A 17241-nucleotide genomic window follows, 5' to 3' on the forward strand; every position below is an offset into this window, starting at 1 on the left:
ACAGGGCTCTGTGAGGTTGGTGTAGGCTGGTCCAGGTGGCGCTGGCTTGGACAAAGCTCTGTGAGGCTTTACCGGGCCAGTCGAGGAGGAGCTGCATTGGACAAGACTCTATGAGGCTGGACAGGGCCAGTCATGGAGGAGCTGGCTTGGACAGGGCTATGTGAGGGTGGTCCAGTCTGGTCTAGGAGGAGCTGGTTTTGACAAGTCTCTGTGAGCCTGGACCAGGACAGTCTAGGAAGAGCTGGCTTCGACAGGGATCTGTGAGGCTGGCCCGGGCTGGTCCACATGGTGCTGGCTTGGACAGGACTCTGTGAGCCTGGCCGGTGCCGGTTTCAGGCGGGGCTGTCCTGGACAGGGCTCCGAGAGCCTGGCCTGGTCCAGTCCAGGAGGAGCTAGCTTGGACAGGGCTCTGTGAGTCTGGCCACATCTGGTCCAGGAGGAGCGGGCTTGGACAGGGCTCTGTGAGGCTGGCCTGTTCCAGTCCAGGAGGACCTGGCTTGGACAGGGCTCGGTGAGGCTGGTGCAGACTAGTACTGTTGGCGCTGGCTTGGACAGAGCTCTGTGAGGCTGCCTGGTCCAGTCCAGAGGAGCTGGCTTGGACAGGGCTCTTGAGGTTGGCCCAGGGCTGGTCCAGGTGGCGCTGGCTTGGACAGGGCTCTGTGAGCCTGGCACAAGCCAGTCTAGGTGGCGCTGGCTCGGACAGGGCCCTGTTAGCCTGGCTGGTCCAGTCCAGGAGGAGCTGGCTTAGACAAGTCTCTGTGAGGCTGGACTGGGCCAATCTAGGAGGTGGTGGATTGGACAGGGCTCTGTGAGGCTAGCCTGTGCCGGTCCTAGTGGTGGTGGCTTGGACAGGAATGGTAGCCTGGCCCAGGCCGGCCCAGGAGGAGCTGGGTTAGACAAGTCTCTGTGAGGCTAGACTGGGCCAGTGTAGGAGGAGCTGGCTTGGACAAGGTTGTGTGAGCCTGGCCCATGCTGGTCCAGGTGGGGCTGTCTTGGACAGGGCTCCTGAGGCTGCCCCCAGGCTGGTCCAGGAGGAGCTGGCTTGGACAGGTCTCTGTGAGGCTGGCCCAGGCCAGGCCCATGTCGGTCCAGGCGGTGCTGTCTTGTTCAGGGCTCGTGAGGCTGGACCTGGGCTGGTCCAGTCTGCCCTGTCTTGGACAAGGCTCTGTGAGCCTGGCCTGGGCTGGTCCAGATTGAACCACATATCGAGCTCTGCTTTTTGCTGGCTATTTTGGAGTGCAAGCCCTGTAGAGTTTTCTGCCCCAGCTTGCTTTGAACTGTGATCTTCTGGATCTCAGGCTTTTAAGTAGTTAGGATTCCAAACTGGTTGGATTTAGTTTATTTTAAAGAAAGGGCTCAGTCGGGCGCTGGTGGCTCATGGCTATAATCCTAGCTACTCAGGAGGCTGAGATCTGAGGATCACGGTTCAAAGCCAGCCGGGGCAGGAAAGTCCTTGAGACTCATCTCCAATAAACCACTAGAAAGCCAGAAGTGGTGCTGTGGCTCAAGTGGTAGAGCACTGGCCTTGAGCTGAAGGGCACAGGGACAGCCTTGAGCTGAAGAGCACAGGGACAGCGCCCAAGCCCAGAGATCAAGCGCCAGGACCGACCAAAAAAAAAAAAAAAAAAGAAAGGGTTCTATTTTTTAGATTGAACATGGCCACAGTGTGTGTTGTAAGCAAATGTTTGAGGATGATGGAGGCTGTCATTGCTCTAGGCTGCAAGCGTAAATCACAGATGTGACTTTGTGGTTAATAGCTTGAGTCCACGGAGACAGAAATACATAAACACAAATTAGAAAGCTCAGAACAGTCAAATTTACAGCCCTACCTTTGTTGAACAAATATCAAACTAATATTTATGGTGAATTGTATGCATAAAATATATATAGGATATTTTTATTTATAAATATAGTAAACATGCTGAGTTCAACAAACATTCTTGGTATGTGAGGTTTTTTTTTTTCCTCATGGGAATTGTTCCTTGCTTCTTTTTAGAAAAAGATGTTACCATCTTTGAGATTTTTATGAGCTCTTTTTACACGGATAAAATAGCTTTGGGAGGTTGGAGACATGGATGCTTTTGTGTATTGCTATCATTTATCAGGGGTATGTAGCTTGCCTATAAAAACTTGTCTTGCCCAAAGGAAGCTTGATGCATGGACTTGGTTACCAGGTGGTCTGCAAGCCCACGGGCCCTGCCACCTTCCTCTCTGTCTCCCAGAGCACATCCCAGATCTGGGGTGAAGGCCTGGGCAAAGCGGCTTAGAGAGCAAGGGAGGGAGGGAAGAAGGGCTGATGGACAAGTGGGCCATGGAAGCACCGGTACCTATCTGGCAGTTCTGTTGGGCCTGGCTGTCTGGATGTCCCACTCGGCTGCTCCCTGCTCATATGGGGTCTTCTGCAAGTGGCTGACCCGCACGCTGCTCATCTTCTTCCACCTGGATTGGTGACTGAGCATCAACTTCTGCTGCCTGTACATCATGGCTTCCATGATGCTCAACGTTGTGCCTGCAGGTTTATATTGAGATCCACTGAAACCCCCTCTGCCAGACTCTCAGGTGCCCCCACCCCAGGCTCTTTGCAGCAGAGAAAACAAACATGAATGATGGAAAAGTGACCCTGGACACCTGCCTGGCAGAAGCGCAGAGGCTGGGAGGGGATGACTTGGACACACTTTGGTGTAGCCTTAAGAATCAGACACAGAAAGGGAGCCCCAGCTCTGCACATGTGGGGATAAAGCCACGTAGGTTTGATGGCAGTGGAAATTTCCAGGATGAGCAACAGACATGAAGAGGTGTTGGAGCCAGCCTGGCCTCCTGCTTCACTGGGCCAGCAAAGTGTCCCTGGGTCTGAAGGAGCTGATAGGAAAAAGTTCAGCCCCAGCTGCTCTGAGCCAGGCCATGGGGCCATGTGATGCCGTGTGTGTGTGTGTGTGGGGGGGTGTTTGTGTGTGTGTCCACCATTCCTGCAGAAGATGTTTGCTAGGGAAGCTCTCAGGTGGGACTGGCCAAAAAGATGGCCTGGAGCCCCCAACAGCCACAGAGGATCGCACCGCAAGGGAGAGCTCTGGGTTTCAGGAAGGCCCTCCATGTGTGAAGCCGGAGGTTTTAAAGGGGAACCACGAAGTGCTTTCCCCAGTGGGCTGGACCTACCTGTCCCCTTGTCCCAGCTGTCTGCAAGGCCACCTTACCCGGCCTGAAGGTCTCCCTGAGGGTGAAACCAGATGTGCTTCTCCTGTTTCCAGAGTGAACAATTGGGTACAAGAAGATTCTTCCAAGTGGCAAAAGTACATAAAGAGGTTTGCAGACAGCATTGGGATATTGGCACTATAGTTTTCAAATTACAAATCCCTAATGCCATAGTTAAGGTACAGTCATAACAGTAAAAATGCCTAATTTTAAGCATTGTCTTCGAATTAATTATTTTGCATCAGTTTGGATAATGTATGCTGCTGCCTTATGAAACCAGACAAAGCAGGATGGCAAGTTGACCCTCACTCCAAGCCATTCATCTAGGAAGAGGATTTGGAACATGTTTTAAATTTTGCTTGACAGACATTCAGACTTGGGGAAGTCTCTCAGCAGAGGATTACTCGATGGTAGCTTGTCTGATGCCAGCATGATTTACCATGGATTTCTGGATCTCCAGTGTCCACCCTGCAGTCTTCAGTCCCAAGCTCCATCTGTTGTTACTTCAGCTTCTCCCTGATCACCTGATGGGAGTGGAAATGTGCCACATTGGCCCCTATGCTCTGATGAAGACTTGCTGAGTCCATGGCAAACTGTGCATTTTGGAAAATTATTTTGACCTGCAGCAAAATTTGATTTCCTTTCTCAAACCCTCTCCCTTCCAGCTTGAAATGCAGTTTGAAGAGAGGCCTGATGGTGAAAGTTGCAATATTAAATTAGCATAATCTTTTCAAATTAGGAACCTGAGCAGAAATGGAACTCTGACTCAAGTAGTAGAGAGCCAGTCTTGAACACAAGAGCTAAGATAACAGTACCAAGGCCCACTAAATGAAAGTCCAAATGGAGCATAATTTAAGCATTTAGGGAGTGAATGCATTCATAAGTCGGTATACATTTTTATTTATTATGATGCTCATGATTTTGGCAGTCTTTGGGGGTTTTACTCAGGGCCTTATGTTTATAAGACTGCCATGATCCCATAAACCCATAATTATAGCACTGTTCTTTGTTGGATAGTTTTAGGGTCCTATTTTCTGCAAAATATGCACCTGAGCTGCCATCCACCTACTTCTAAGGTTTCTGTAATCTCTAGCTATTCACTACTGTATCCAGCTTCCCTCTATACAAAAAAATCTCTGGACATTTTCGCTCTGGGTTGGCATAGCATTGAGATCTGCCCAATGTCAGCTTCTACATGGGAATGATAGGTGCACATCATTCTGTGTAGCTGTAGTTCAGTTCTTCAATTTTTAGCTTCCTAACTAGCAAGAATTACAAGCATGAATCACCAACACCTAGATTATAAGCATTTTTAAATAGGTTGCCTTCATTTGCTTTTTCATTGTATATCTTTCTCCCCTTGTAGTATTACTTGGTTCAAATGAAGTTTTTACCAGTATGCTGTAACATATGCAAGCCACACATCAGATAGAATCTGATCAAAATCAGAAGTGATAAATGATGGACACAAAGAGACCTGAGAATATTTGAATATTTGAATTTTTATGAAAGTTTATTCTTCTTTTTGAAACCAAGTTTGTCCTACAGTAAAATTCCTTTGAAACAATTCCAAAAGCAAGGTCATTCATAGTAAAAATTTGGAAGTTACTTCAATATTCACATTATGTATCTGTTAAATAAAGGTGCATTATATATCACTTAGTATTTTTTAATGTTTTGACATGTTATTAACTGCAAAAAGCAAATCTGTATACAAATTATGATTGCAACCACACACACACACACACACACACACACACACACACACACACACAATATCTATTCAAAAATGTGGAAAGCTAAGCTGGGTGCCAGTGGCTCATACCTATAATCGTAGCTACTCAGAAGGATGAGATCTGAAGATCATGCCTGAATGGCAGCCCGGGCAGAAAAGTCCATTTGACTTTAATCTCCAATAAACTACTCAGAAAAAGCCAGAAATGGTGCTCAAGTAGTAGTGTGCTAACCTTGAGCACATAGAAGCTCAGGGACAGAGCCAAGGCCTTGAGTACAATCCCCATATCTGCCAAAAAAAAAAAAACCCTGAAAGGAATTGGTTATATACTTTATATGTGTGTTACTTTTTCTATATTAATTCATAATTAAAATAACATCTATATTATGTTAAAGTATATACTTTATATATATACTTAAAGTATATATATATTATTATATATTACTTTGATTATAGAATAAAATTACGTATATACATCATATTATAAAGTAACATATATATTAATTTAATTACAGAAATCAATTTTATGACATTTAAGTGAAATTAAGCCCAGAAGATAACTAAAATTTGAACAAACCCTGGTGTTGAGTCATAGCTTTCTCTACCCATCTCTAAGTTATCACAGGCTTTTTCTCAATGCTCATATTAGTTTTCTCTTATTTTTTGTGTGTTACTTAAAGCTTCCACGTGTTAATATAATTTGTGTGTGTGAAAAAGAGAGAGAGCAAGACCCCAACCACATGATAAGAGCAATGACCTGTCTCTGGAACTCAGAATTCAGAACCATTCCCCAAGTGTCCCACAGGAGTAATTTAACATTTAGATATTCTTTTAAATTATGCTTTTACAATGTAATCAACATGTATAAGAGAGCTACTGCATACTATTTTTCATATAAAATATCAGTGTATGAGACAAAAACTATTATGCCTTTTTATATATTAGAAATTAGAGGTGGGTCTGTGAAGGTGGCTTAGTGGTAGAGTGCTTACCTTGCATGCATGAGGCCCTGGGTTCGATTCCTCAGCACCACAGAAACAGAAAAGTCCAGAAGTGGTGCTGTGGCTCAAGTGGTAGAGTGCTAGCCTTGAGCTGAAGAGTTCAGAGACAGTGCCCAGCCCTAAACTTCAAGCCCCACTACTGACCAAAACAAAAAACAAAGACAGAAAAAAGAAACTAAGTAAGTAGAGGCACAGAATAAATGACTTCCAAGAGTGCAACAGCTAACTAAAGATGGAATAAGGATATGAACCCAAGCCTAGTTCACAAACTCTCTGAAGCTATGACTTGGCATTTTAGAACTGAGTTTGAACAGAAACTGCTGTTTTCTCCAAGATGCTTTTAGTGGCACTAGTTGAGAATGCAGATGATGGTGGCTCATAGAGAATCCGTTAGCAGTTTGGCATTGCTCAGGAGACATTTAAGTCAACTTCATTCTTGTTTACCTCACGATTAGCCCGTTTTCCAACTATTTCCCATGTGCAGAACACTAGTTTCTACTCATCCTCCATTTGCAAGTCCAACACTGTAGGAATATTTCTCCCTCTAACCAAACTTTTGTCCCTAAATTGCAGGTGGTCAAATAAAATAGCAGTAATAACTAGTTTTCCAAATGCAGACAGAAGTTATTAAGCTATAAACATTGCAAAGTTTTTACCAAATATTCTTTGGGTTTTTAAAAAATAATTTATAAAGTACCACATATAAAAACATGTAACAAATGGTACCATGAGCATCTGATACTCACCATTTAGTTTAAATATTAAGCAACAAGAATTTTTACAGTCTTTGAAGATATGCCTCTAATACCTTCCTAAACCCAACAGCACCCAAACCCCAATCCAGAGATCATCCCTATCCTGAATTGTTTCCCATTCCCTTGCTTTTCTTCATGTCTTTGGAGAGTTTATATAAATAGAATGAAACCAAATATGCTTTTCTGCAACTTGCTTTTATCACTAAACATTGTATCATTATGATTTACCAATAGTGATCTCAATGGCTACAGATTATTTTCTCTGCTATGTAATATTCCACTGTCTAAGTATAAGAATACACCATCATGTATTCATGCATACTATTGTATATTTACATCATTTACTGTTCTTTTATCCTTAGCAATAATGCAGCTACATTGCCCATGTCTTCTTGTATACTTGTTAGGAAGATGGATCTAACATTTAAATGGTTGATTCAAAAGTATGCCCATCTTCAATTTTATTAGTCAATGCTGTTGCTGTTCTAAACAATTATACACCTGTGACTCCCATTGTTGGAAAGCCCTTTCTGGAGTATATACTGTTTAGTTTCTTCAGTCCAACAGGTGCTCTGATTTAATTTGAGATTCTCAGATAAGAAGAAGAAGCTTATTTCTGTTTCTATGTTTCTGTTTCTTAAGTCTGTTTTTATGATAGGACTATTTAAATATATGTCCACTTTCCACCAGAGTGATGGTTCTGTCCATAGAATGCTGTGATGAAGGATGAAGAATTACTCATGAAACAATATATTGCCCAGAAGAAATGAGTTTAATCAGCAGACATGTTCCAACTGGAGTCTTTTCCACCCCCACATTTTTTAGGGGCTAAAACACTTTCTTGGGAAAGGTCTTGGTTGCAGATCAAAAGTCTCATTCCAAAGGACTGTTAACAGGATATAGGATGTAGTCAGATAAGTACACTCAGCCATTTATCCTATCTTTTGGCAGGATTATTGCAGAAAATCAAATAGGCAGCAGGAATCTTGAGTCTTTACTCAGACACTGGATAAACATTCATACCAACAGTACTTTCCTGCTGGTATCGGGGACACTCCATGTGCACTCATACTTCCTGCTCCCAAGCATAGTTCTCATGAGGATATAGGGTTACACATATCTCCTGTTTTCATTTTGAAAACAGCCATTTGTTGTTGTGAAGAAAGCAGTATTATCATCTTCATTCTATTCTGTTCTGTTCTGTGCAGGATATAGCATCACATATTACTTGAAAGACTGAAACAATAAGAACAATTATTCCCATAGCATATAACCCAAATATGTAAAGATTCAGTTCAGAAAAGAAATTTTCAAGGTTTAGCCAATTAAGACGCTTTTGTGGTTTCTTGAGTACTGATTGATAAATATAGCTTTGAAGCTCATTTACTTTAGGTAATAAGGAATGTAACATTTCCATTTCCTGGTGCAGGGAATCAGAGAAAGCACCATGGAGATAATTTTTGTTTTTTTGATTAACAAATATTTTATTTAGCAATTTTGTATATAATTAGCTTCATACTTTTTAAGTATTTATTTATATTGTGAAAATAATGTACAGACGGGCTACAATTACATGGGCAAGGTAATGAGTACATTTCTTATCAAGCATTGCCTCCTCCTTTGTTTCTCCTTCCCATCTCCCACCTCCCCCCCTCTGCCTTTGCCCCTCCCCCACCAAAGTTGTAATGGCCATTTTTGGACATAACGTCTTGTACATCTCATTGTTGCAATAGGTCCCCCTGTATCCCTATTTAAACAATTTGTTTTTTCCCTTCTGCTCCCTAAATTATACCAACATCAAATATAATGAAAGCAGGGGTTATACCATGGGGGAGCGACATACAAAGCAACAGAGAAATCATCTTATAAATATGTTAGAAACAATCGCAAGAAAGAAAAAAAAAAACATTTGAATACTTGTCTTGGGGTTCGTTTCACCTAGTATCAACTTACCTGACCTTTTCTGCTTGTTTCAGACATATAGTAGTTATTGCAAATAAGGGAAACCATGGGACCAAAGTTTCTTTGGGCCTGGCTTACTTCACTTCATATAATTTTTTCCAAGTCTTTCCATTTCCTAACAAATGAGGAAATGTCATTCTTTATGATGGAGGCATAGAATTCCATTGTGTATATATACCACATTTTCTTGATCCATTCATCTACTAAGGGGCATCTGGGTTGGTTCCATATTTTAGATATGGCAACAAATAATGCTGCAATAAACATAGTTGTGCTGGTAGCTTAGTATGGTCTTGTTTGTGATCATTTGGGTAAATGCCCAAAAGTGGGATTGTCGGGTCATAGGGGAGCTCTATGTGGAGCCTTTTGAGGAACCTCCATACTACTTTGCAAAGTGGTTGAACAAGTTTACACTCCCACCATCCTTCCAGCATCTGTTGTTATTAGAGTTCTTGATTGTAGCCATTTTAACTGGGGTAAGGTGGTATCTCAATGTTGTCTCGATTTGCATTTCTTTTATGGTTAGAGAGACCTCACATCTAAGAAAAGCCTAGGACCAGATTGATTTACTGCGGAATTCTACAAGGCCTTCAAAGCAGAGCTCACACCAATACTCCTCCAACTCTTCAATGAAATTGAAAGAGAGAGTTCACTAACGAACTCATTCTATGAAGCCATCATAATCCTCATACTAAAACCAGGTAGGGACTCATCAAAGAAAGAGAACTACAGACCCATTATTTGAAGAACATTGATGCAAACTTCTTAACAAAATTTTGGCTAATCGACTTCAACAATTCATGGAGATGTTTTATCACTAGTTTCCAATCATGTTGGAAGGAATTATAAGGTAAAGGAGCCACACATTGTTTTTCAATAACAGGATCATACTGAGTTGCTGTCTCTCAAATGGAGCCTGCTGCCATTCAATGACTTACACTAAAACATCTAGCCTTGTCAGAATTATTTCGTCTGTATGAGTTTGTCTTACTCCCTGAATTGAGTAATTATCAATAGTGGATAAGTAAGATAAAAACTGATTTTCAGGATTTCAAGGACCTGAACTTGCTGGGTTCTTGCCAGGTCTACTTTCTATTTATGGCTGAGTTAAAGAACTGGTTTTTCCAGCTGTTGATAAATCTTGACACCGCTAGCGGGAACCACTACAGTCCTGTAGAAGAGAGAATACAAGCATATAATAATATGTACTAATACTTATTATAAGGTCCTTACCAGAACCTGCTTTCTTGAAGGTCTTTTGCCAGGACTTTGGGTTCAAGTTACTTAAACATGTATTTCAGCTGCTGCAAAACCATATTGGTCACAGTTAAAAATTTTTTAGGGTAAATGAGATTTTAGTTAATTGATCTCTAGGGGATGTATCCTTTTTTCCTAGCAACTCTACCACTTGAGCCCTATCTTCACTTCTGTTTTGATTTTGGGTTGATTCAAGATAAGAATTCTTGTTCTTCCCAGAGTGGCTTTGACCTGTGATCCTCAGATCCACAGCTCCCTAACTAGAGAGGATTACAAGCATGAGCCACTGCAGCCTGGTCATTATTACATTTTAATAGTTGGGAATTCCCATGTGACTAAAAGTTTCTAAGAAGTGAAATCTGAAATGTTTAGTTGCTTCTCCACTTGATGGAATGGCATGGAATGAGAAATGAGAAAAGTATCAATGAAAACAAAAACATAACATTGTCTCCAAAGGAAGGGGACATGAGTAATATCAGTCTGCCAAATGGTATTGGAAATTGCAGAGTTTACTTGATTTAATTCTAAGTGCTTTCTCTTTTTTTAAAGTTTACATGACATGCATTTTATATTTTTCCTGATATTTGGAAAGACAACTGACTATTAGTTATCAAATTTTTGGTTTGACATCCATGCTTTTTATCGGTTTATATGTTCATTGCTTTGTGCTTTTTGTATTTCTCTAATAATTATATCATTGACATAGTATTTTTTCTTTATCAGTAAATGTAATATTTTTTGCTTTCCTAACTTTATTATACCAGCCAGCAATTCAGAAATCATGGTTAAACAAATAGGAGTAGACATCTTTGCTTTCTTTCTGTCTCTAACGTGGATTCGTTTAATATTTCACTACTAATTATTAAGTTTAACATTGGCAATTCCTCTACATCCTTTATTACTTTATCAATGTCTATATCTATATATAAATTTATAAACATTATCTTAAATGAATATTAGTTTTTCTTTTATCATATGATTACAATTTTTTTAATTGTGAAAATACCATATAGAGGGGTTACAATTACATGAGCAAGGTAATCAGTACATTTCTTATCAAGCATTGTTGCCTCCTCCTTTTTTCCCCTTACTATCCTTGCCCTCCCATCTCCCCCACCTCTATCCCCCTCCCCAAGTTGTAAAGTTCGTTTTTTGACATAATGTTTTGTACATCTCATTGTTGCAATGAGTCCACCTGGATTCCTATTTAAACAATTTGTTTTTTTCCTTCCCCTCCCCAAATTATACCAATATCAAATACAGTGAAAACAGGGGTTATACTGTGGGGGAGGGACATATAAAACAACAAAGAAATCATCTTATAAATACATTAGTGTATATAAATGTTACATAAACAAAAATTAAGCAAAGACAGTACATTTCTAGGATAGGGTATCATTAATTTCATTATAATATATTTCATTTCTACATATTGTTACTTTTTCAAGTACATATTATACTTTTTCAAAAATTTTCATTCATGTTTACAATTGAGGTTGGCCTATAAGTCTATACTACATTTTTCTCTGACTCAATTTTGTCATCAAAATTTGATAACTTCACAGAGTTGTCAGATAGCATTCTGCCTTTCATCTTATACTCTGGAATGATTGGCAAAATTATTTTTTTAGTTTTTTCAAAAAAAATTAACTTTTGAAGCTGGTCATGATAATATGCATTTGTAATCCCAGTGATTCAGGAGACAGAGATCAGGGAAATTGTGATTAAATTCTAGCCTAGTAAAAAGTTAAGACACCATTTCAGAGAATGCACTGTGTGGCATGTCTTAATCCCAGCTAAGTGGGAGGCTGAGATGAGAGTACTATGGATCATGGATAAAATCAGGAGACCCTATCCAGAAAATAACTAAATCACAAGAATTCTGGGAGTATTGATAGATGGAAGAGCACTTGCTTAGCTGAATCAAATACCAATGTTACAAAAAAAAAATAAACCTTCTGACATCATAAACTTTTAGTATCATTATTTTCTATTTCATTTATTCATACACTCTGTTCATCTTTTCATGAATTCTTTAGTTGGCTGCCTTGTCCATTGATTTTCAGGTTTTATTTTCTCATATAAGCATTTAAAGGTATATATAATCAATCACACCCACCAGTTGTTCTATAATCATTTTCATATCATTCAGATCTAACACATCTTAATGTCTACCAGACTATAAGTTATGATCCATGAGTTCCTTGTTTTTATTTCTGTATATGGTAACTTCATAGTTACTTTTCTTATTTATTTCTACCATTATTACACTAGGCTACATAATGTAAATATCGGTTAACGTTTACAAAGGCCCGTTAGGTTTTAAAAATCCCTTACTTTTTTGAATGATTCACCTTATTTTCTATTTCTTTCTACATTTTTGAAGAAAAATTCTTATAAAAACTAAAATGTTAAGCCAGGCGCCAGTGTCTCACACCTGTAATCCTAGCTCTGAGGATTGCAGTTCAAAGGCAGCCCAGGCAGGAAAGTCCCTGAGAATCTTATCTCACATAAACCACCAGAAAACCAGAAATGGTGCTGAGGCTCAAATGGTACAACCCTATCATGGAGCTAAAGAGCTGAGGGAAAGCACCAATGCCCAGAATTCAAACCCCATTACCAACAAAAAATAAATAAATTAACATGTTAGTAGCTTACATAAAAATAAGAAATTAAAATATTAGATCACTGGAAAAATGTATGATCTCAGAAAACAAAGGACAATGAAAGAAAAATAACTCCTGTTTCTGTTTTTTTAATGAGGTTTCTCTTACCTTTAATCATTTATCCATAATACATGTTTCTGGAAAGTCCATGGAAAAGTTGATAATAATAATGTGTTCATGGGCATAAGCCCTGTAACCATGCTATATACACTGTCATTTGTTACCAAACTCAAAAATACTATGTTCATAAGGCAATGTGAAAAGAGTGAAGGGTAATTAAGCTAATCTGAATTGCATCTTAAAATATATAAATACCAGTTCAAGAAAAATGTATGAAATATGGAAGAAGATGAAAACACACATGCAATGGCATACAGGCCAAAAATGTGGAAAGGTTTAGTGTGAAGAATGAAGAATTACATTCTTTCTTCAGTGCACCACTGCCCTATGAGATGAGGGGTCTCCTGGGGCAAACATGTATTGTACCTGCCATCTGATTATCTCTGAAGGAATTCACTAGCCCACTGCCCAAAAGTTCACTCTCAGTAGATCTAACAGAAGAGCATTTTTATTTGAGGTTCTCAGTGCCTGAAAGGTTTGATTCTGCCCCTCCCCCCCAATAGCAATAAATTTGCTGGTGGTGCAATCCAATGACTACTGATTGGAATAAAAAGCCAAAAGCTGTTCAAGCCATGGTTCCTGATTTATCTGATTTTAATTGACCATTAAGCCTCTATATGGACAGCTCACATCTATGCTTATCACTGCTATTTTCAGCCCAGAGGAAAACATTTTATGAACATAATAAGTACAAGAGACTGAGCTTACAAAGATAAATATGGTGACTCTAATTCTTGGGTAACTCAGTGTTCACAAATCACAAATTTTAAGTCTTACAAGCCAAGTGATTTCAGATACACATAATTTTTCACATCTAATTTGTATCTTCACAACTTCTCTTTCCTATACCTTATCTCTCTGACAGTGTCAGGACCCAAAATATGTTTCTCTTTTCCTAGTGTCCAACCTATTTTTGTTTCTGTAAATAGTCTCATTGTATTGGAGTTATTTCACAATCAATTTATTTGCTTTCACATATAAATCTTACTAAAGAAATAACCACATGGATACAAATGATCTTTCTAAAGCACAAATCTAATCACTGAGTTCGCTTAAATTCTAACTTTAAAACTCCTCTCAGAGGCACATGGATCCTTTCTCTATCCCCTGACTAACCAGCTAATTATTGGTTCTGCTCCACCTAACAAATACTGTATCCAATCATACTAAAATATGTTAATCTCAATTTAGTCCTACAAACCTTGGACTTGATTAATCTATCCATAGGCAATTGACCATCGTACTTATATCAACTTATGCCTCCAAAATCAACACTACCTTTGTACTTACATGTCAAAGTCATGAGAAAATATACCTACCATTGATGGCTTTTCTGTATGCCAACATTGAGAAGAGTGCAGCTGAAATCAGGAAAGCAACTCCATTCATAATAGCCCCACAAAAAAAACTACCTAGAAATTAACTTAACCACAGAAGTGAAGGACCTCTATGATGAAAACTTTTAAAACCTGAAAAAGGAAACAAAAACAGAACTTAGAAAGTGGAAAAACCTTCCATGCTCCTGGATTGGAAGGATCAACATTGTGAAAATGGCAGTACTTCCCAAGGCTATCTACAAATTCAATGTGATACCCATCAATATTCCAACCCCATTTTTCATGGAAGTAGAAGAGGCAATCCAAAAATTTATATGGAACAATAAACGACCCTGAATAGTAAAAACGATCCTTAACAGAAAGAATAGTGCTGGAGGAATGCCAATACCAAATTTCAAACTCTAATACAAAGGCATAGTTATCAAAACAGCTTGATACTGGCACAAGAAGAGACCTCAGGACCAATGGAATAGAATTGAAAACCCAGAAATGATCCCACATATCTATAACAACGTAATGTTCGATAAGGGAGAAAGACAGCCTATTCAGTAAATAGTACTGGCAACATTGTCTAATCACCTGTACAAAATGAAAGCTAGATACTTAAACATTACTCTGCATCAGAATCAACTCCAAACGGATCAAAGTCTTCAAAGTCAAAGTAGACACCCTGAAATTATTATAGGAAGGGATAGAAGAAACTCTAGGGCTCCTTGGCACAGGCTTAAATTTCCTTAATAGAGACCCAGAAAAACAACAAATCAAAGAAAAGTTGGAAAAATGGGCTTCCATGAAACTGCAGAGCCTCTGCATGGCAAAGGACATAGCTACCAAGATCAATAGAAAGCCCATGGATTGGGAGAAGATCTTCACTAGCCATACAATGGATAAGGGTCTGGGAAAATATACTTGGAACTCAAAAAAGTAAATTCTCCAACAACAAATCCTCAAAGAAACAACTGCCCAATAAATAAGTGGGCTATAGGCTTATAGAGAAACTTCTCTGAAGAGGAAAGAAGGATGGCCAATACACACATGAAAAATGCTCAACCTCTCTAGCCATAAATGAAATGCAAAACAAAATAACATTGCGATACCACCTCACCCCAGTTAGATTGGCTAAAATCAAGAACTCTTATAACAACAAATGCTGGAAGGGATATGGCCAGAAAGGAACCCTACTGCATTGTTGGTGTGAATATAAACTTGTTCAATCTCTTTGGAAAGTAGTATGGGTGTTCCTCAAAAGACTCCCCACAGAGCTCCCGTATGATCCAGCAATCCCCCTTTTGGGCATTTACCCAAAGGATCACAAACAAGACCATAATAAAGCTACTAGCACGACTATGTTTATTGCAGCATTATTTACCACAGCTAAGAAAGATATGGAACCAACCCAGATACCCCTCAGTAGATGAATGGATTAAGAAAATGGTATATATACACAATGGAATTCTATGCTTCCAACAGAATGACATTGCCCCATTTGTTAGGAAATGGAAAGACTTGGAAAAAATTATCCTAAGTGAAGTAAGCCAGATCCAAAAAACATAAGGTCCCATGGTTTCTCTTATTTGCAATAACTAGTATATATCTGAGAGAAACAGAAAAAGTCAGATAAGATAATGTTAAGTGAAACGAACCCCAAGATAAGGACACAAGTGGTTTTTTCTTTCTTGCTATTGCTATTATAAGGTACCACATGTTTTCTTTGTTGCTTTGTATGTCCCTCCCTCATGGTATGACCACCTATTTTCACTGTATTTGACGTTGGCATAATTTGGGGAGCAGCAGGAAACAAACCACTTGTTTTAATAGGGAAACAGGTTGACCCATTGCAACAATGAGATGTACAAGATTCTATTTTGAAAAACGAACTTTACAATTTAGGCAGGAGGGTGGAGGAGAGTGTAGGTTTGGAGATGGGAGGGAAGGAATTGTAGGGAAAAAAACAAAGGAGGAGGCAACAATGCTTGATAAGAAATGTACTCATTACCTTGGTCATGTAACGGTAACCCCTTTATGCAGTGTTTTCACAATAAAAAACTTAATGAAAAATATATCTGCCATTGATCCTACCAATGGACATACAATATTGTTATGTCCAATTTTCCTGAAGGCCTTTGTTTGCCAGTCATTTTGGTGACCTTCTTAAAATTGTCTACGTATGAAATTGTAGTATGATTATTACAAACCTATCATAATACATATTTAGTTGGATTGTATAACTAGGAAGGCTCAAAATTGGAGACTCTCAACTCTTCCCTCTTGTTCTCAGTCATCCAAGCATTGTCTCTACCTATTTCCCTACTTTTTCCTCTCTCTATCCAAGACACTCTATATTTCCTGCATCCTCTTCTCTTGGTCTCCTGCTCCTCTCTTAGTCCCTTCCTTGACAATGTCCTCTTTCTCTACCTGCTTAGTCTGCTGCTCTGTTACCTAAGTGCTCTCTTGCTGTTTGCATTTTCTCTTCAATATTCACTAGCGGGATGTTTCACCATTCCTATCCAGAGCCCCTCTATTTCAATAACAGCACCAGAGAAGAGACAAATTAAGCTTTTAGTTAAACCATGTTACATAACAAAATAAAAACTGGTCAAGTAAAAAAGTCACTGATTTTTCAAAATGCTGTTACCAATTTTCATTCAAAACCAATTACTATAACTGTGGTTATACAAAACAAACAAGTCTTAGTTAATTAAAAAATTGACAAATATGTCAAATTGGTTATAATGTGAAATTCAAAAATGAATTTCAATGATGTCAAAATATTAGCAAAACAGCAAATGACTCTAAAGATGATTTGAAAAAGTATACACTGAATAACTTCTATAAGAAATAGTGTTAGTATATATTAGAAGAATATATTTACATACAAACTCAAGAAAGATGTACCTATAAGCATATGACTGAGTCTCACTATGAAACTTAGCTTTAAAAAGAATTGAACCAAAGGCTGTGGACATGACCTCAATGCTATGCATAAAGAAAAGGATATTCACTCACTTAGCAAGACGTCATGTTTGCTTGACTCTGTGTCAAAAACATTATGTTCTTATTAAGAAGACTAAATTATGACATCTAGTTGAGGTATATGATTTTTATTCTAGGACTAAGAAGGCTGAGGCTGGAGGATTATGAGTTCAAGGCCAACCTATGCTACATTCTAAGACCCTCTCAGAAAAAAGAAAAACCTTAAATATGTTGCCAAATAAATTT

The 17241-nt window shown here is 39.0% G+C and overlaps 1 pseudogene; it reads left to right on the forward strand.

Annotated features, from left to right (window-relative positions):
• Positions 1–2599: 2599 nt before the first annotated feature.
• The window catches only part of LOC138834330 (GATA zinc finger domain-containing protein 1 pseudogene), a 52174-nt pseudogene continuing 37532 nt past the window's right edge, over positions 2600–17241 (forward strand).

Source organism: Dipodomys merriami, unplaced genomic scaffold (genome assembly GCF_024711535.1).
Source record: "Dipodomys merriami isolate MVZ:Mamm:240054 unplaced genomic scaffold, mDipMer1.0.p SCAF_212, whole genome shotgun sequence".
Lineage (NCBI taxonomy): Eukaryota > Metazoa > Chordata > Mammalia > Rodentia > Heteromyidae > Dipodomys > Dipodomys merriami.